Below are 21,774 nucleotides of genomic sequence, written 5' to 3'. Positions count from 1 at the left end.
TCCCATGGGTTGACAGAGTCTTCCCCCTGCTTCAGCAGGCACCAAACTTCAGCTTCACCGGTCCTCTGGGTCCCCTCTCATTGTGACGAGCGTGGCCCCTGGAACACAGGTGGGGGACCCAAGTGACCCAGACTGTCCAGTGGTCCACCTGTCCAAATTTGGAGGAGGTAAGTCCTTGCCTCCCCTCTCCAGACAGTAATCCTGTGTACCGCGTGAACTACAGCTATTTGGGCTTCTGTGCGCATTTCCACAAACTCCTTCGTGGACAGCTGTGAGAAGGTAGCCTCTTTCTAGCCTTGTTACCCCCACTTTTGGCCTGTTTGTGAGTGTATGTCAGGGTGTTTGTCACTGTTTTCACTGTCTCACTGGGATCCTGATAGCCAGGCCTCAGTGCTCATAGTGAAAACACTATATTTTCAGTATGGTTGTTATGTGTCACTGGGATCCTGCTGGTCAGGACCCCAGTGCTCATAGGTTTGTGGCCTATATGTATGTGTCACTGGGACCCTGTCACACAGGGCCCCAGTGCTCATAGGTGGGCATGTATATGTTCCCTGTGTGGTGCCTAACTGTCTCACTGAGGCTCTGCTAACCAGAACCTCAGTGGTTATGCTCTCTCATTACTTTCAAATTGTCACTAACAGGCTAGTGACCAATTTTACCAATTTACATTGGCTTACTGGAACACCCTTATAATTCCCTAGTATATGGTACTGAGGTACCCAGGGTATTGGGGTTCCAGGAGATCCCTATGGGCTGCAGCATTTCTTTTGCCACCCATAGGGAGCTCTGACAATTCTTACACAGGCCTGCCACTGCAGCCTGAGTGAAATAACGTCCACGTTATTTCACAGCCATTTTACACTGCACTTAAGTAACTTATAAGTCACCTATATGTCTAACCTTTACCTGGTAAAGGTTAGGTGCAAAGTTACTTAGTGTGAGGGCACCCTGGCACTAGCCAAGGTGCCCCCACATTGTTCAGAGCCAATTCCCTGAACTTTGTGAGTGCGGGGACACCATTACACGCGTGCACTACATATAGGTCACTACCTATATGTAGCTTCACCATGGTAACTCCGAATATGGCCATGTAACATGTCTATGATCATGGAATTGCCCCCTCTATGCCATCCTGGCATTATTGGTACAATTCCATGATCCCAGTGGTCTGTAGCACAGACCCTGGTACTGCCAAACTGCCCTTCCTGGGGTTTCACTGCAGCTGCTGCTGCTGCCAATCCCTCAGACAGGCATCTGCCCTCCTGGGGTCCAGCCAGGCCTGGCCCAGGATGGCAGAACAAAGAACTTCCTCTGAGAGAGGGTGTGACACCCTCTCCCTTTGGAAAATGGTGTGAAGGCAGGGGAGGAGTAGCCTCCCCCAGCCTCTGGAAATGCTTTGTTGGGCACAGAGGTGCCCAATTCTGCATAAGCCAGTCTACACCGGTTCAGGGACCCCTTAGCCCCTGCTCTGGCGCGAAACTGGACAAAGGAAAGGGGAGTGACCACTCCCCTGACCTGCACCTCCCCTGGGAGGTGTCCAGAGCTCCTCCAGTGTGCTCCAGACCTCTGCCATCTTGGAAACAGAGGTGCTGCTGGCACACTGGACTGCTCTGAGTGGCCAGTGCCACCAGGTGACGTCAGAGACTCCTGCTGATAGGCTCCTTCAGGTGTTAGTAGCCTTTCCTCTCTCCTAGGTAGCCAAACCCTCTTTTCTGGCTATTTAGGGTCTCTGTCTCTGGGGAAACTTTAGATAACGAATGCATGAGCTCAGCCGAGTTCCTCTGCATCTCCCTCTTCACCTTCTGATAAGGAATCGACCGCTGACCGCGCTGGAAGCCTGCAAACCTGCAACATAGTAGCAAAGACGACTACTGCAACTCTGTAACGCTGATCCTGCCGCCTTCTCGACTGTTTTCCTGCTTGTGCATGCTGTGGGGGTAGTCTGCCTCCTCTCTGCACCAGAAGCTCCGAAGAAATCTCCCGTGGGTCGACGGAATCTTCCCCCTGCAACCGCAGGCACCAAAAAGCTGCATTTCTGGTCCCTTGGGTCTCCTCTCAGCACGACGAGCGAGGTCCCTCGAATCTAGCGACACCGTCCAAGTGACCCCCACAGTCCAGTGACTCTTCAGCCCAAGTTTGGTGGAGGTAAGTCCTTGCCTCACCTCGCTGGGCTGCATTGCTGGGAACCGCGACTTTGCAAGCTACTCCGGCCCCTGTGCACTTCCGGCGGAAATCCTTCGTGCACAGCCAAGCCTGGGTCCATGGCACTCTAACCTGCATTGCACGACTTTCTAAGTTGGTCTCCAGCGACGTGGGACTCCTTTGTGCAACTTCGGCGAGCACCGTTTCACGCATCCTCGTAGTGCCTGTTTCTGGCACTTCTCTGGGTGCTACCTGCTTCAGTGAGGGCTCTTTGTCTTGCTCGACGTCCCCTCTCTCTGCAGGTGCAATTTGCGACCTCCTGGTCCCTCCTGGGCCCCAGCAGCGTCCAAAAACGCCAAACGCACGATTTGCGTGTAGCAAGGCTTGTTGGCGTCCATCCAGCGGGAAAACACTTCTGCACGACTCTCCAAGGCGTGGGGGATCCATCCTCCAAAGGGGAAGTCTCTAGCCCTTGTCGTTCCTGCAGTATTCACAGTTCTTCAGCCTAGTAAGAGCTTCTTTGCACCAACCGCTGGCATTTCTTGGGCATCTGCCCATCTCCGAGTTGCTTGTGACTTTTGGACTTGGTCCCCTTGTTCCACAGGTACCCTCAGTCAGGAATCCATCGTTGTTGCATTGCTGATTTGTGTTTTCCTTGCATTTTCCCTCTAACACGACTATTTTGTCCTTAGGGGAACTTTAGTGCACTTTGCACTCACTTTTCAGGGTCTTGGGGAGGGTTATTTTTCTAACTCTCACTATTTTCTAATAGTCCCAGCGACCCTCTACAAGGTCACATAGGTTTGGGGTCCATTCGTGGTTCGCATTCCACTTTTGGAGTATATGGTTTGTGTTGCCCCTATCCCTATGTTTCCCCATTGCATCCTATTGTAACTATACATTGTTTGCACTGTTTTCTAAGACTATACTGCATATTTTTGCTATTGTGTATATATATCTTGTGTATATTTCCTATCCTCTCACTGAGGGTACACTCTAAGATACTTTGGCATATTGTCATAAAAATAAAGTACCTTTATTTTTAGTATAACTGTGTATTGTGTTTTCTTATGATATTGTGCATATGACACTAAGTGGTACTGTAGTAGCTTCACACGTCTCCTAGTTCAGCCTAAGCTGCTCTGCTAAGCTACCATTATCTATCAGCCTAAGCTGCTAGACACCCTATAATCTAATAAGGGATAACTGGGCCTGGTGCAAGTACCCCTTGGTACTCACTACAAGCCAGTCCAGCCTCCTACATTGGTTGTGCAGCGGTGGGATAAGTGCTTGAGACTACTTACCACTCTTGTCATTGTACTTTTCATAAGAGAAAAATATACAAAACAAGGTCAGTGTATATACACATAGCCAAAAAGTTTTGCATTTCCTCTTTTCACTCTTTTCTAAGTGCTGAAAAGTACTTCTAAAACTTTCAAAAAGTTCTTAAAAGTTTAAAAAGTTTTTTCTGTCTTTCCAAAAAGTTCTGAAAACTTTTTTCTCCTTTTCTATCACTTTAACTCTCTCTAAAAAAATGTCTGGCACAGGAAAAAATGTTGAACTGTCCAAACTTGCATATGATCACCTTAGCTGGAAAGGAGCAAGGAGTCTCTGCATAGAGAGAGGTTTGAGTGTAGGGAAGAATCCTTCTTTAGAACTGTTAATTAATATGCTTAGAGTACAGGATAAGGCCATAAGTGCCCAATCTGTAGAAAAAGTAGCTAATGGTTCTCAATCTGATCCAGGGACTCCCCCAGGAAAAGGTTCAGGAAAGAAACTTCTCAGCCTGCCCATTACTAGACAGTCTAGCATAGTTGGTACAGAGGTTGAATCACACCATACTGATGGTGTGCTCTCACATTATACTGTTAGCCAAGCTGTTAGGGTGCCCTCTGTAAGAGACAGGTCTCCTTCTGTTCATTCCCATCATACCTCTGTATCTAGAAATGTCCCTCCCACCCACCCTGATGACAGATTGTTAGAAAGGGAGCTCAATAGATTGAGAGTGGAACAAACCAGACTGAAGCTCAAGAAGCAACAGCTGGATTTGGATAGACAGTCTTTAGAATTAGAGAAGGAAAGACAGAAGTTGGGTTTAGATACCCATGGTGGCAGCAGCAGTATTCCCCATAGTCATCCTGCAAAAGAGCATGATTCCAGGAATCTGCACAAGATAGTTCCCCCTTATAAGGAGGGGGATGACATTAACAAGTGGTTTGCTGCACTTGAGAGGGCCTGTGTTGTACAGGATGTCCCTCAAAAGCAGTGGGCTGCTATCCTATGGCTATCATTTAGTGGAAAGGGTAGGGATAGACTCCTTACTGTGAAAGAAAATGATGCCAATAATTTTACAGTTCTTAAGAATGCACTCCTGGATGGTTATGGCTTAACCACTGAACAATACAGGATAAAGTTCAGAGAGACCAAAAAGGAGTCTTCACAAGACTGGGTTGATTTCATTGACCATTCAGTGAAGGCCTTGGAGGGGTGGTTACATGGCAGTAAAGTTACTGATTATGAAAGCCTGTATAACACAATCCTGAGAGAGCATATACTTAATAATTGTGTGTCTGATTTGTTGCACCAGTACCTGGTAGACTCTGATCTGACCTCTCCCCAAGAATTGGGAAAGAAGGCAGACAAATGGGTCAGAACAAGGGTGAACAGAAAAGTTCATACAGGGGGTGACAAAGATGGCAATAAGAAGAAAGATGGTGAAAAATCTCAAGATAAGCATGGGGATAAGGGTAAAACCAAAGATCCCACTTCAAATCTTAAACACTCTTCAGAGGGTGGGGATAAAACAAATTCTTCCTCTTCTTCCCAACCTGCACACATTAAAAAGCCTTGGTGCTTTGTGTGTAAAAATAGAGGCCATAGGCCAGGGGATAAGTCCTGTCCAGGTAAACCCCCTGAGCCTACCACCACTAATACATCAAGCTCTAGTGCCCCTAGCAGTAGTGGTACTAGTGGTGGGACTGCTGGCAACAGTCAAGCAAAGGGTGTAGTTGGGTTCACTTATGGGTCCATAGTGGAAACTGATGTAATCAGTCCCAAGACAGTTTCTGTCACACCTAGTGGCATTGGCCTTGCCACACTGGCTGCTTGTCCCCTTACAATGGATAAGTACAGGCAGACAGTTTCAATAAATGGTGTTGAGGCCTTGGCCTACAGGGACACAGGTGCCAGTTTCACTTTGGTGACTGAAAACCTAGTGCCTCCTGAACAACACATCATTGGACAACAGTATAAGATTATTGATGTCCATAACTCCACTAAGTTTCTTCCCTTAGCTATAATTCAGTTTAGTTGGGGTGGAGTTACTGGCCCTAAGCAGGTGGTGGTATCACCTAGCTTACCTGTAGACTGTCTCTTAGGTAATGACCTAGAGGCCGCAGGTTGGGCTCATGTAGAGTTTTATGCCCATGCAGCCATGCTGGGCATCCCTGAGGAATTGTTCCCTCTCATTTCAAGTGAAATGAAAAAGCAAAGGAGAGAAGGCCTGAAAACTCAGGATCCCTCTTCATGAACAGGTAAAAAGGGTATCACAGTATCCCCTAACCACCCTACCATTCAGGATATTATTCCTGTGGTGGGAGAAACCTCTCCTGGGGTGGCACCTGTTCCAAGGGAATCATCAGCTGGAAAAGCTGGACTCCCTGAGGTGGAAGTACCTCTCTGTGGGATAACTAACATTGGTGAGAAAAACAGCACCATTTTAGTTAACATGGAGCATCCCTCCAACCCTCCCAGAGAAACTTTAGTGCAGAAACCCTGCACTACCTCACAACACTTAGGACAGCATCCCTGCCCTAGTGTGGAGCTCATAGGACAGCATCCCTGCCCTGCTCCAACTCAAGAGAAACAGCATCCCTGTTCTCTCTTCCAGCCAGATGGACAAAGTTTTTGCCCAGCTATGGCTTTTCTGAGACAGCATCCCTGTCTGGCATTTCCATCACTACAAATAGGTTCAGTGGACAATTCCCACTGCTCTAAACTAAAACTTACTGATAGAAACTCTGAAAATACATCTTCACATTGTTGCTTAGCTAAAAAAACTTCAAACAGGGTGGTTTACATCCCCACAGGGAAGTAACCATATAGTGGATGATAAAGGGAGTAACCAGTCTATTGCAGAGCTACTCTCTACTTATCACCACTTAGACAATAAAGTCTCAACTGGCCAAGGTTAGCCTTATTGTCCTTCGTTTGGGGGGGGGTTGTGTGAGAAGGTAGCCTCTTTCTAGCCTTGTTACCCCCACTTTTGGCCTGTTTGTGAGTGTATGTCAGGGTGTTTGTCACTGTTTTCACTGTCTCACTGGGATCCTGATAGCCAGGCCTCAGTGCTCATAGTGAAAACACTATATTTTCAGTATGGTTGTTATGTGTCACTGGGATCCTGCTGGTCAGGACCCCAGTGCTCATAGGTTTGTGGCCTATATGTATGTGTCACTGGGACCCTGTCACACAGGGCCCCAGTGCTCATAGGTGGGCATGTATATGTTCCCTGTGTGGTGCCTAACTGTCTCACTGAGGCTCTGCTAACCAGAACCTCAGTGGTTATGCTCTCTCATTACTTTCAAATTGTCACTAACAGGCTAGTGACCAATTTTACCAATTTACATTGGCTTACTGGAACACCCTTATAATTCCCTAGTATATGATACTGAGGTACCCAGGGTATTGGGGTTCCAGGAGATCCCTATGGGCTGCAGCATTTCTTTTGCCACCCATAGGGAGCTCTGACAATTCTTACACAGGCCTGCCACTGCAGCCTGAGTGAAATAACGTCCACGTTATTTCACAGCCATTTTACACTGCACTTAAGTAACTTATAAGTCACCTATATGTCTAACCTTTACCTGGTAAAGGTTAGGTGCAAAGTTACTTAGTGTGAGGGCACCCTGGCACTAGCCAAGGTGCCCCCACATTGTTCAGAGCCAATTCCCTGAACTTTGTGAGTGCGGGGACACCATTACACGCGTGCACTACATATAGGTCACTACCTATATGTAGCTTCACCATGGTAACTCCGAATATGGCCATGTAACATGTCTATGATCATGGAATTGCCCCCTCTATGCCATCCTGGCATTATTGGTACAATTCCATGATCCCAGTGGTCTGTAGCACAGACCCTGGTACTGCCAAACTGCCCTTCCTGGGGTTTCACTGCAGCTGCTGCTGCTGCCAATCCCTCAGACAGGCATCTGCCCTCCTGGGGTCCAGCCAGGCCTGGCCCAGGATGGCAGAACAAAGAACTTCCTCTGAGAGAGGGTGTGACACCCTCTCCCTTTGGAAAATGGTGTGAAGGCAGGGGAGGAGTAGCCTCCCCCAGCCTCTGGAAATGCTTTGTTGGGCACAGAGGTGCCCAATTCTGCATAAGCCAGTCTACACCGGTTCAGGGACCCCTTAGCCCCTGCTCTGGCGCGAAACTGGACAAAGGAAAGGGGAGTGACCACTCCCCTGACCTGCACCTCCCCTGGGAGGTGTCCAGAGCTCCTCCAGTGTGCTCCAGACCTCTGCCATCTTGGAAACAGAGGTGCTGCTGGCACACTGGACTGCTCTGAGTGGCCAGTGCCACCAGGTGACGTCAGAGACTCCTGCTGATAGGCTCCTTCAGGTGTTAGTAGCCTTTCCTCTCTCCTAGGTAGCCAAACCCTCTTTTCTGGCTATTTAGGGTCTCTGTCTCTGGGGAAACTTTAGATAACGAATGCATGAGCTCAGCCGAGTTCCTCTGCATCTCCCTCTTCACCTTCTGATAAGGAATCGACCGCTGACCGCGCTGGAAGCCTGCAAACCTGCAACATAGTAGCAAAGACGACTACTGCAACTCTGTAACGCTGATCCTGCCGCCTTCTCGACTGTTTTCCTGCTTGTGCATGCTGTGGGGGTAGTCTGCCTCCTCTCTGCACCAGAAGCTCCGAAGAAATCTCCCGTGGGTCGACGGAATCTTCCCCCTGCAACCGCAGGCACCAAAAAGCTGCATTTCTGGTCCCTTGGGTCTCCTCTCAGCACGACGAGCGAGGTCCCTCGAATCTAGCGACACCGTCCAAGTGACCCCCACAGTCCAGTGACTCTTCAGCCCAAGTTTGGTGGAGGTAAGTCCTTGCCTCACCTCGCTGGGCTGCATTGCTGGGAACCGCGACTTTGCAAGCTACTCCGGCCCCTGTGCACTTCCGGCGGAAATCCTTCATGCACAGCCAAGCCTGGGTCCAAGGCACTCTAACCTGCATTGCACGACTTTCTAAGTTGGTCTCCAGCGACGTGGGACTCCTTTGTGCAACTTCGGCGAGCACCGTTTCACGCATCCTCGTAGTGCCTGTTTCTGGCACTTCTCTGGGTGCTACCTGCTTCAGTGAGGGCTCTTTGTCTTGCTCGACGTCCCCTCTCTCTGCAGGTCCAATTTGCGACCTCCTGGTCCCTCCTGGGCCCCAGCAGCGTCCAAAAACGCCAAACGCACGATTTGCGTGTAGCAAGGCTTGTTGGCGTCCATCCAGCGGGAAAACACTTCTGCACGACTCTCCAAGGCGTGGGGGATCCATCCTCCAAAGGGGAAGTCTCTAGCCCTTGTCGTTCCTGCAGTATTCACAGTTCTTCAGCCTAGTAAGAGCTTCTTTGCACCAACCGCTGGCATTTCTTGGGCATCTGCCCATCTCCGAGTTGCTTGTGACTTTTGGACTTGGTCCCCTTGTTCCACAGGTACCCTCAGTCAGGAATCCATCGTTGTTGCATTGCTGATTTGTGTTTTCCTTGCATTTTCCCTCTAACACGACTATTTTGTCCTTAGGGGAACTTTAGTGCACTTTGCACTCACTTTTCAGGGTCTTGGGGAGGGTTATTTTTCTAACTCTCACTATTTTCTAATAGTCCCAGCGACCCTCTACAAGGTCACATAGGTTTGGGGTCCATTCGTGGTTCGCATTCCACTTTTGGAGTATATGGTTTGTGTTGCCCCTATCCCTATGTTTCCCCATTGCATCCTATTGTAACTATACATTGTTTGCACTGTTTTCTAAGACTATACTGCATATTTTTGCTATTGTGTATATATATCTTGTGTATATTTCCTATCCTCTCACTGAGGGTACACTCTAAGATACTTTGGCATATTGTCATAAAAATAAAGTACCTTTATTTTTAGTATAACTGTGTATTGTGTTTTCTTATGATATTGTGCATATGACACTAAGTGGTACTGTAGTAGCTTCACACGTCTCCTAGTTCAGCCTAAGCTGCTCTGCTAAGCTACCATTATCTATCAGCCTAAGCTGCTAGACACCCTATAATCTAATAAGGGATAACTGGGCCTGGTGCAAGGTGCAAGTACCCCTTGGTACTCACTACAAGCCAGTCCAGCCTCCTACAACAGCCTAGTCCAGGTCCCCAGCTCCCGGAGTTGATCTCCGGCTTCGTGGGACCCTCTTTTGCAGTGTTGAGATGACTGCCGTGTTCAGACTTCTTGAACCTGTGTTCAAGTGCTTCTGCGGGTGCTACCTTCTTGTGCGTGGGCTCTCTACGTTGCTGCGGGACCACTCTGTCTCCTCTCCCAAGTGGCGACATCCTGGTCCTTCCTGGGCCCGGGCAGCACCCTTTATCTTCAACTGTGACTCTTGCAGCTAGCAAGGCTTGTTTGCGGTCTTTTGCCAAAGAAACAACTCTGCATCCTCCAGCACGCCGTGGGACATCTTTTGCACAAAGGAGAAGTTTCTGGCACCTTTCGTTGTTGCTGAATCTTCAGCTTCTTCCATCCAAAGGTAGCCATTTGCACCTTCATCCGGGGTTTAGTGGGCACCCTGGACACTTTAGCGACTCTTGGACTTGGTCCCCTTCCTTTGCAGGTCTTCAAGACCAGGAATCCATCTTCAGTGCTTTGCAGTCTGTTGTGGTCTTTGCAAAATCCTCTATCATGAGTTTAGTGTGTTTTTGGGGAACTAGTAGTACTTTACTCCTACTTTCCAGGGTCTTGGGGTGGGGTACCTGGGACACCCTTAGTGTTTTCTTACACTCCCAGTGACCCCCTACACACTACACTAGGCCTGGGGTCCCTACGTGGTTTGCATTCCACTTTCTTAGTATATGGTTTGTGTTGCCCCTAGGCCTACTGCATCCTATTGTATTCTACAGTGTTTGCACTACTTTCTCACGATTTTACTTACCTGATTTTGGTTTGGGTATTTTACTTACCTCCTAAGGGAGTATATCCTCTGAGAAATTTTTGGCACATTCTCACTAAAATAAAGTACCTTTATTTTTAGTAACCCTGAGTATTGTGTTTCTTATGATATAGAACCTATATGATATAAGTGGTATAGTAGGAGCTTTGCATGTCTCCTAGTTCAGCCTAAGCTGCTCTGCTATAGCGACCTCTATCAGCCTAAGCTGCTAGAACACTACTAATCTATTAATAAGGTATAACTGGACCTGGCACAAGGTGTAAGTACCATCAGGTACCCATTATAAGCCAGGCCAACCTCCTACAACCAAACACAACATGTTAGTAATACCCTGCTACTCAAGCAGTTGTCAGAACATTACACAATAGTTACTCTGCAGAACCAGCAGTAGTCGTACATAACACACAGGTTACTTATTATTCAACAACATAAGCAGTAGTCAGGAATCACATTACTAAATAAATACACTTGTCAACGAAATATCATAAATGCCCATTTGAGGAACATTTTAAAACATATGGCAAGTCATGAAAATCTATCAGCAGAGAATGCCCATAAAAGGAACATCAGCAAACATATAGGGCACATCATCAGAAAACCAGAAAAACATTTCACTCCACAATGTCCATATCAGAAACATAAGAAACGAGTATGCCCATAATAAGTACCTGTAGTCCTGTGTGCCAGGCACATACAGTGCCATGAAGGTAACAAAGGGGCCCCCTAGTGCTCCGCTGTGCAAATCGGGGGCCTTGCGATAATTTGGGGGGGTGGCACGCACCCCTTATTCTTATATAACAGGCCACTCCTGGGACCCTCGATATCAGGGATTCCCCCTGAGACACAACTGGCCCTCCGGAGGGGGGGGGGACCAAAGCCAGCACAACTATGGGGCAACATTAGGGGCCTCACCCAACTCTCGCTGGGGCCCCAAAACAATGAAGAAGGACCAGGCCGTGCAGAGAGCCTCCGGCAAGGCTTCCACCCCACCCGCGCCTTGCCGAAACAACTTGGGGCTTCGATGGGGAAGGGGGAGCCTTCGATGAGGCTTCTTTCCCCTCTGCCCATTCACAACAACAGCTGAGGAGCTCCAGTGGGGCGGGGAGCCTTCCAGGAGGCTTCCTTCCCCGCCAGTCTCCATCGGCTTCAAAAAGGCCCGCCTGGACCGCAGCGGTGAGCAGGTACTGGAAGTAGGTGCCTGCTTGTCCCCCGTGAGCGCTCCTTGGAGTGTTCTTCACCCCGGGGCACGGTAGGAGCACGCTTGCTTCAGTTTGGATGTCAGTAGTGCCCCGGGTGTCCCAGGTGCAGCGCGACTCCAGCGTGCTCACAAAACAGAGCCAGGCCGCGGCAGTGAATCCCTTTCCTCAGCAATGCGCTTTTCCAAGCGCTGGGGATAATTTGTTGAGCCTGGGTCACGGCGATAATTTCCACAGCAAAGCGCTATGAGGCCATCAAACAGAGCACTCCCAAGGCACTGGAGAGCAGGAAGAGAAGCGCTCTCCTAAGCGCTTCAACAGAGGATGGCAGGGGTCAGGTGCCACAGCACTCAGTCCCTGGGGAACAACAGCAGAATGGAGCACAGGGCGGCAGGGCCCAGCAGCAGGCCAGCACAAGATGGATGCAGGCAGTTCCTCAAAGTGACCAAGCAGGTCACAGGTCAGCACAGCAACAGCAGTCCCAGGCAGGTCCTGGTGAGTCCCTCCAGCAGCATTCTGTGTGCAGTTACGAGTAAATTTCTGTTTCAAAGTGTCACCTAACCGTGGGGAAAACTCCCCTATACTTATACTCAGTTTTGTAAGTGGGTTACAAAGATGGGGGGAGGAGGTTCCAACCAGTTACAACTGGTTCTAGGATTGCCCCCCCTCTTTCATCCACAACAGGCTCCAAACATCAGTAGGGGGTAAACAACCCTTTTGTGTAAGGCCAGGACACAGCCTTTACAGATGCATGTGTGCCCCGCCTCCCCCTTCTCTCAGCCCAGAAAACTATTCAAAATGCAGAGGCACCTCTGTGACACCTTCATCCTCCCTGTGTACAGGCTGTCTGAAAAGTATGCAAAAAGCCCAACTGTCACTTTGCCCAGACGTGGATTGGAGTCACCAGTCATAAGCACATAGAAATGCTCACTTTATCAGAAGTGGCATTTCTGTAACAGTAATAAAAAATCCACTCACACTAGTGAGCAGCATTTCTCACTACCATTACAACCATACCAAACATGCCTACGCTACCCCTCATAAATCAGACAATACCCCCTAGACATAAGGCAGGGCATTTCTAATGCATTTCTATGAGAAGACAGCACTCAGAGAAGTGAGACACCAAATAGGCTGTTTGTTACTACCAGGACAGGCCATGCTACTAGGCACATGTGTTGCCTTCTACATACATAGCACTCTGCCCATGGGGCCAGCTAGGGCCTACCTTAGGGGTGACTTACATGTAGTAAAAAGGGGGTTCTGGGCCTGGCAAGTAAATGTAGATGCCAGGTCCCTGTGGCAGGAAACTGCACACACAGGCTCTGTGCTAGCAGGCCTGAGACAGGTTTGAAAGTCTACTTCAGTGGGTGGTGCAAGGAGCGCTGCAGGCCCACTAGTAGCATTTAATTTACAGGCCCTGGGTATAGGGATACCACTGTACAAGGGACTTACAGCTAAATTAAATATGCCAATTAGGTATAAGCCAATCATACCAACTTTCGAAGGGAGAGCACCTGCACTTTAGCACTGATCAGTAGTGATAAAGGGACAGATGTAGAAAGCATTCTGCATGGTGCAAACTGCGAAAATCACAGTTTGCGTCATGCAAAATGCCTTTTGCGATGCACATTCACATTTTGCGAGTCGGTACCGACTCGCAAATTGTGAATGCGACTCGCAAATAGGAAGGGGTGTTCCCTTCCTATTTGCGACTCGCATCGCTATGCTAAATTGCTTTGTGACCGCGAATGCGGTCGCAAAACAATTCGCAGTTACCACCAGTGTCACACTGGTGGTAACCCATTTCGCAAAAGGGAAGGGGTCCCGATGGGACCCCTTCCCCTTTGTGAATGTTGCCAAATAGGTTCCTGCCTACTCTGAAAAACCGAAACCAAAAGGTTTTGTTATTTTTTTTATTTTGCAACTCGTTTTCCTTTAAGGAAAACGGGCTGCAAAATAAAAATAGAAAACTGCTTTATTTAAAAAGCAGTCACAGACATGGAGGTCTGCTGACTTCAGCAGGCCACCATCCCTGTGAGTGCAGGGACTCGCTATGGGGCCCAAAATGCGACCCACCTCATGAATATTAATGAGGTGGGTCTTTGCGATCCCATAGCGACTTGCAGTCGGTGTCTGAGACACCGTACTGCATCTGATTTTGTGAATCGGAAATTGCGAGTCGCACCGACTCGCAATTTCCGATTCGCAAAATCGGAACTTGCTACATCTAGTCCAAAGTGCTCAGAGTCCTAGAGCCAACAGCGAGAGGTCCGAAAAAAATAGCAGGAAGGAGGCAAAAAGGGGATGAACCTGCCAAGACGGCCAGGTCCAACACTGGTCTTAACTCTCAAGCAATCATAGGGTTGCATTCTGAGATCTATAGTTTAGCTTTTCATAAGCTGCATAAATCTCAGCATGAAAAGTGCTCCTGTTAGCTGAAAAGCTCTGAATGGTTGGAGGTGGTCAACAGGACCTGGGGAAGATCTAAGCTGTGTGCTTCACCAGAGTGACAAGAATCCTGCTGTTTTTCTAGAGGTGACTTTGTTTTGGACGTATAACCAAATACTGCTCTTATGGCCACAACTTTGTAAAATCAATGTGTATTCAGGGCCATCGGAATTTCGAGATTCTGTGGGTGCGACTCTTTCCACATAATCATGAGCATACCTCATTTGCCGCATACCCCATCATCTGCAGCATAGTCTTCAGATTTAAAAAAAAAAAAAAAAAACTATCAAAAATTACTAGAAAGGTCATGACGGGTGTCCACGCAGTGGGAGGTCCCTCGCAAGAGTTGACTCGGCATCTTTCCCCTCCCTATTGATGTACATGGTTGTTACACTGTTAGCAATTAGTTGAAAGCTTGCCGTGTTATGAGAAAAGCGGGAAAAAGGGATAAACTAACACGGACACAAATTGTCCCGCATACGGCGGACTTTCATAAAGCACCGCAGTTTTGCCAAACAAAATGCATCTTTTTTTTCTCTATATAATACTTTACACACAATCGATTTTATGAATTTTCACACGAATGCAATTAATAAAAGAAAGCATTACTTGTCGAATTATGCTGCTGGTGTGCTCAGTTTGCTGTTTCCCATCTCTGCCGCCGGTCGATAGGGCGTAGGGGCCCCTCCCAACCTGCCCCAGGGTAGACTCTCTATGGAGCCGGGAGTGTCGGCACCCTGGGCCGGGCTGGAGACGAGAGGTGTCCAGGCCTGCGGAGAGGTGCCCCAGCTGCTGACGGGAGGTGTCCCCGCTGGTGAAGAGAGGTGTCCCGGATGCTGATGGAAGGTGTCCCCGCTGGTGAGAGCGGTGCCCAGGCTGCTGAAGAATGGTGCCCCCGCTGGTGAGAGAGGTGCCCCGGCTGCTGAAGAATGGTGCCCCCGCTGGTGAGAGAGGTGCCCCGGCTGCTGAAGAATGGTGCCCCCGCTGGTGAGAGAGGTGCCCCGGCTGCTGAAAGAAGGTGCCCAGGCTAGTGAAGGAAGGTGCTCAGGCTAGTGAAGGAAGGTGCTAACCCTGCTGAAGAGAGGTGCCCACTGTGGCGAAGGGGCGCGCCCCGGCTGGTTAAGGGAGGTGTCCACTCTCGTGAAGAGGCGCACCCCTGCTGCTGACTGGAGGTGCCCAGGGCGGTGAAAGGAGGTGTGCACTCTGGTGAAAAGGTGCACCCCTGCTGCTGACAGGAAGTGCCCCGTCTGGTAAAGGGAGGTCTCCAGGCTGATGAAAATTAGCCTCGTCTTAGAGTAACCCCTGAAGTGGCTGGTTCCCGTGATCGTGACCCACAGTAGCCGGGCTACCCCCGAAGGCTTGCCCTGGCTGCCTGGAGCGACACGCCCAGGGCACTGAGGGGCCTTATCTACAGCGTGTGCTCAGAGGCAGCAACGCGAGCGCACTACCAGCGGAACTAACTTGCCCAATTTCGGCTGGAAGCTGTGGGTTGTTTTTAGGCCAAAATGTATTTGTTTTTTAACTTTCTCATCTTCAGTTACCTTGTTCTGATTGGAGTTAATGGAGAAATGCGACTTTCCGGGATCCTTTTCCTAACTCTTCAGTTTACCTTCTCGAAACGACGGCACGCCTGCAGCACTGGGGAGAATTATTTTCGGTGAGTTACTCATTACAAGGATGCCCTCCCCCTAGCCCTCCTCAGAGGCTCCGCAAACCACTTCTCAAACAGGCCTTCCTGCCCCCCCCCCCGGCTCGAGCACAATGACTTAGAGTGAAAACAGAAGAAACCCTGTGGAGAGTGGACCCGTCTGGGACACCTTTTGCGCATTAGACATCGGTTGTTGATATTTAGCAACCTTTTCCCTTGTTCTACTAACTCATCACCTTAAAACTCTTAAGGAAAAATTGAAATGTCCATTTTTGTGCTGCAAACTCGCATCGCAGCTATTCATTAATTGGCTAAACATCACACGCTGGTTGTGGTTTAAAACTGAAGCAGGCCGACCAAGCACGAATAGACGCGTGGTCCACTCTATGCCAAGGGCAGCCAAGGCAGCTGGCACGAGACATCGAGCACACGCGGGGCTGGATGTCACGAGACCACATGGAATCCAGACCTGGGCTATTACCCAAGGCATTGTGGTAACTGTAGTCTTTGTTCACTGCGGAATGAACTCCACAAACACAGCGGACAGCAATTCATTTTTTTAAAGTGTACAGACAGTAACACCCGATTAAACCCGACCCGAAAAACGTTTATGCTCACCTTTGTGCACTTCCCATCACGTTCTCTTGTAAATCTTGAGGTCTGCCTACGTCATGGTTTTTGACTTCGCTCTATTACGCGCACTGTGCTCTTCACAGCGTTACGGCGCTTATTCTGGGCGGGGTCTGTGCTGCAGGTAAGCCCCCCACAAACAAACGTTCCCAAAAGCCCTTTATCTTTCGCCATTTCACCTAAGTCAGGATTAGTGGAGATTTAGGACAGCGAGAAGTCTGCAGGTGTGACGGAGTTTGCACCCCTAAACCTTTAGGTTACCACCTAACGTGGGTAAAAGACGGTATGACTGATTACCCAAGGGCGCTCCCGCGAGAGGCGACCAGTTTCCAGCCCTGCAAGCAGACATACGATTACCCTAATCAAAAGCAAACGTTTCTGTAAGGTAGGGGGACCAGACGTCCCGGATTTCTCCGGACAGTCCCGGTTTTCCGAGGACTGTCCCGACGCGTCCATGAAAATTAACCAGAAGTCACGGTTTTTGGGACAAAGGTCAAGTCATCCTCCACAGCACAGACGCGTCTGAAAGAATTAAAGCATTTTATTTGTTTCTTTACGTCAGCTCAGACTCATGACCTACAGCGCTTTCCTTGCTCAATAAACGAGAAGAAAGACTGTTGGGAGTATTGATGGCCATAATTTTATGACAGTACATTTCATTCATATTATTAATATATATATATATATATCAAAACAAATCCATTTCAGGGTCTTTTTTGTATATATATATATATATATATATATATATATATATATATATATATCAAATTACATGGCACATTAAAATGCCTCTAGTGGTCATAAACATGTTCCGTGCATGCGCTATACATCTCTAAATCGTCTTTCTGCCCACTGCATGTTTCCATAACCTGCTTGTGGCCAGTGATCGTGCACAGCCTCATCTACAATGGCCTTCTCCTCCCCCCTGTTCTCAACTGGGCGACTCCCCCCCCCCCCCCCCGGGCATGCCCGGCTACAAGTGCTGTGTACGCCTGCCAACTCCCCTACGTCCCTGCAGTGAGGCATCCCAAGGACCCAATTGGAGCAGGCCTTGTTTTAGGCTATCATGCTTCTGGCTGTCTGTCTCTGTTACGCTGTTATGCGGTTTCCTGACAGCATCCAACTCTCCCCCCCCCCTTCATCCTAAGAAAAGCCGAACTGCTCTAGAGCAGGGGTTCCCAACCTTTTGACTTCTGCGGACCACTTTATCATTACTAGAACCCGGGGACGCCAACTGAATCATTATTGGAATCCGGGCCCCCCCCTCACTAACTCATTACTAGAAGCTGAGGACCCTGGCCCAACCTTTGTTGATGATTTGACACGCAAAACAATACACAAAAAATAGAGAAACAAGCATTCATCAATCACATACACAAATGATAATACATTTTTATTAAATTTGCAAACAAATTTAAACAAAGAAATAATTTTAATAGGAAGGTTGGAGCTTTTCTAAATTCAATTGAAGCCACAGATTGTTAAAACTATGTTCTCTTTGATGCGTCTGCACTGCCCCACAAATTAATCTGAGGATACTTACTTAATGTTGAGTCTCCAATTGCAAATTCCTTGACATTTACAACACGTTTTAAAATTTTCAATTGTACATGTAGCCACTTTATTTATATACACTTTATTACTCTGTTATTATTATTTAATTTTTTAAGTGTCGTGGATCCCCATGGGTCCCCAGACCACAGGTTGGGAACCAGTGCCCTAGAGCTCCTACTATGTTTAGCAAAAAAATGTCCATGCCCACGCCCACCAAATTACACTGTCTGGCCCGTGATACCCTAGTGCTTTGAGGATGATGAAGCTGTGTCTCACATTTCCCAGGAGTTACCCCTGCATATTTTTGCCATGGATATTTTCAGCTTCCTTCTCAATCTCTCCATGCTCCGTGGTCCCTAGCCCCTCTCCATTCAGTCTTGCTATAACCTTTGACCACAAGATATCAGCAGGGTGCAACAGCCATGCTACCGCTGTGAGCCCTGAAACTAGTGCAGCTAACAAGTCCTTAGTCCCCAGGCAGGTTAAATTGTTACCCCCTAAAAGTATTGCCATGGTGTCTGGCTTTTCTTCCTGCTGCAGGGCACCTTCTATGGCAGGGAGCAGTTTGGCACACCTCATGCCTGGCCTTCCTAACCAAGTCACCACCGGGCTCTTCAACCATAGTACTCTGTATTCCTTCGGCGCCGTCATCCACCGCTGTGCTCTCGTGATGTATGAGTGGCCTACCATCCATACTCTGATTATGTCGCTAGCGCAGCCTGCTGAGGGAAGAAACAAGATGACTTTAGGGCCCCTGGGCGCTTATATACCATTTGAAGGCACCAGACATCCAGCGCCCTATACTCTTTATATGGTCTTCACTTAGCGCTTTTACCGATGCTGTAGTGGAAGCCCCTATTCGAAACGAGTGAGACCCAAACCTGCCTGGGGGTAGTCTTGCCTTGGCAAGTGCCATCTTGAGTACCACTATGAACTGAAATTGACTGAGGTAGGACCGATCCTCATGCTGGAAAAGTGGAACTCCTTTCTGAACCCCTGTAGCCGCATAGGCTATCACGCTACACACCGGACAAAGTGTGTTGTCTTCTATGCAGTCCAACTGAGAATATTACTCCTTCCCCATCTGATTGGTTTTTGACTGTTGCAAGAGAAGTGTCATGTATCTGCTACCCAGGTTTAAGTCTTCCCCTTGTAGGCAAGTGGACCCGGGTCCTGCTCTCGAGGGTGTAACAATCTTGTTGACCCGGTAGGCTCTGAAAAAAGCCAGAGTAAAGGCTGCTTTAAGCATAATGTGATCGTAACCTGATCTACAGACCCTAGGTGTGAATGTTAATAATAAATATTGATTACACATTGCGAAATACACTAATTGGGAATTCTTAGCTGGATGAGTGCCTGAAAATAATTAATTGTAATTAATCAGGAACTTTGTTGCTGATTACAGGGTATTTTTGGGGGTGTTCATCCTGTTCAGTGCAACTTCTGGGCTAGAAATCTAGTGAATCAAGGGCAGGCAGCGCCAATATGTTCTGTGAAAACTTCCCAACCTATATTAGTTCAATACTTGTGAGTAGGCAGCTCCGTCTTGATTCCATAATAAATTACACACAATGGAGAGGGAAAAAATGGCTGAGAACTTATTCAGTAGCTTAATGAGAGGTCGCACTGTACAAGAAGCGATCAAAAGTGGGAATCAAACACATAAACAAGGTTTAGCGGATACATTTGTGAGATTAGAAAAATTGAAAAAGACGGAAATGTCAAGATGGTGGGATGGGATGACATTAAAACAGTACAAGAAACTTAATAGAATCCCTAGGGGTCTAGGTCACAGAGCTTCCCAACATATGATGATTTGGACTTGGATTTATTAACATAATGGGATAAGGAACTAACATCAAGCTCCATAAGATTAATGGATATTCTCATTGAAAGTGCTGATAGGAAGGTTTGCAAATTACGAGTAATGATAGCAACACTAGAACAAGAAATTAAAGACACTGGTTTACTGGAAGCAATAGATAAAAATTATGTAATATTGAATGAAATTCTAACTCAACATCAGGAAGAAATCAAACAAAGGAAAGCAAGGACGCTAAAAAGAGATGAATGGGACTACTTGAATGGTAGAGTTTTTACTTTTGCTAGGAAATACGATCACTTAGCTAAGGAGACTATTACTAAAACCTCCTCAATATCGTCTATAAGTTCTGACTCATCTTCAGTTGGTAGTGGGCAAACACGCAAGAGTGACAATAGTAGGAGAGAAGCAAGTGTACATCCCAAGAATGGTAGTTCTTTTTTACAGGAGATGTTGAGAATAAAACAAGGAAATCAACAACAAAGAAGAGAAACAACAGGAAAACCAGGAGGGGACACAGAGGTAGGAAACGATACACAGAGAAGAGGGATGAAAACAAGATCTTGGGACAGGAAGATACAAGGTCCATGACTGTGCAGCAAATAAATGTGATGAACTTGTCGGATAAACACCTGATGACAGACATGATCTCCTTACTTAGCAAAGGATTACGGTTTTGCCCTACTAGCAAGGGATATTTTTGCAAACAGCAAATTGATTTTTTGAAATATGTTAGACGTTTGAAATTTAGGAGATTTTTTGAAATTAGGAAACAATTGGGACAGAACTCTGTCCCTATAAGTAAGGAGATGAAATACAATGAACTGACGATACAAGATATTCATGACACAGCAACGTTAATGTCCATTGCAGACTATGAGGAGGTACCTACTATCATCCAAAGATTACTGAATGGTTTAAATATATTTTCAGATTTACATGAAACCAGTGGATTGAAGAAGAAATCTAGTTGGACACCAAGAATGGGTAATGATAGCAACATTGAAGTGTTCTACAAGTTAGCAAGCAGGGATTATAGAGAATACATGTCAAGAACAAAAAATAGGCGACGGAGGACCAATCTTACTAGGAAGGAGGGGCAGGCTTTGAAATCATTACAAGAGGATGAGGACATAATAATCAGACAAGCCGACAAAAAGGGTAACATTGTTGTTATGAATAAGAGAGAATATGATCAGGAAATTTACAATCAGTTAAATATGGAAGATTGCTGTGAAGCTCTCCCCTCTAATCCGATACATAGGCCCTCATTACAACCCTGGCTGTCGGTGTTAAAGCAGCGGTAATACCGCCAACAGGCCGGCGGAAAAAAATTGAATCATGACCTTGGCGGAAACCGCCAACATAGACAGCCACTTTAACACTCCGACCGCCACGGCGGTAGAAACAAACACCGCAGCGGTAACCGCCAACAGACAGGCGGAGGAAAAAGTACCACCTACTGTATTTCAACACACCTATCCGCCACCTCTTCCAGGGCGGAACCAACGCTATCAAAAGCACGGCAGAAACAAGTACACAGAAGGGAAACCACTCACCTCTCGACACCCAATGAGGAACCAGGACGCCATGTAGCCCGAACTACAGGTGTTACCAATGCTGTTCTTCCTCCTGCTGTATCAGGAGCAGGACAGACGCCGTTGACGACCAAGGTGAGTACTGCACCTACAACACAGGGGAGGGGGGAGGGAAAAGAGAGTGACACACACACGCAACATGCAATACCCTCACCCCCACCCTCACCCACAACTCCATACACACAAATACATGCAGTAACATTACATATACACCCCATCACCCCCTGGAAGAACGCAAGGACAAAAGGAAATGATTGTAACGATTGTAATAATGAAAAATCTGATAGTCAAAAATCAAAATTCAGTATATACAAATATGTACACCAACTACACAAGTCCGGATAGTGTACCAATCATTGTCCGTGGAGCACTGGTCCCAAAATGCTTGGGCCGGACTGGAAACGGAGAGAGCACTGCTGGGGCATCAGATAGAAAATATATAAGCACCTCAGCGGGAGGGGTGGGCACCTCAGCCAGGTGAATGCACGAAGCCACTGCTGCACGAGGGGGCTCCATGCCCATTGCTGTATCCTGGGGAGTGCAAAGCCACAGT

The 21,774-nt window shown here is 47.7% G+C and overlaps 1 protein-coding gene across 5 annotated transcripts in view; it reads right to left on the bottom strand.

Annotated features, from left to right (window-relative positions):
* LOC138249703 (olfactory receptor 51E1-like) overlaps positions 1 to 21,774 on the bottom strand; it is a 179,246-nt gene that overhangs the window by 46,360 nt on the left and 111,112 nt on the right. Inside the window, exons 1-2 of one of the 5 annotated variants that reach the window (XM_069203697.1) lie at positions 16,236 to 16,570; positions 15,511 to 15,607 (exon numbers count right to left, since the gene is read on the bottom strand). The exons of 1 other annotated variant lie outside the window; for it this stretch is intronic. The gene's annotated coding sequence lies outside the window, so the exon portion shown is untranslated. Of the gene's footprint in view, positions 1 to 14,578; positions 15,476 to 15,510; positions 15,726 to 16,235; positions 16,573 to 21,774 lie in introns of those variants that run through there. 3 more of the 5 variants (XM_069203701.1, XM_069203699.1, XM_069203700.1) reach the window with 3 other exon arrangements.

The sequence above is a fragment of the Pleurodeles waltl genome, chromosome 8, assembly GCF_031143425.1.
Source record: "Pleurodeles waltl isolate 20211129_DDA chromosome 8, aPleWal1.hap1.20221129, whole genome shotgun sequence".
In the NCBI taxonomy this organism is placed as follows: Eukaryota; Metazoa; Chordata; class Amphibia; order Caudata; family Salamandridae; genus Pleurodeles; species Pleurodeles waltl.
Note: the sequence above shows the minus strand (reverse complement) of the source record. Positions and strands in the feature narration are given on the sequence as shown.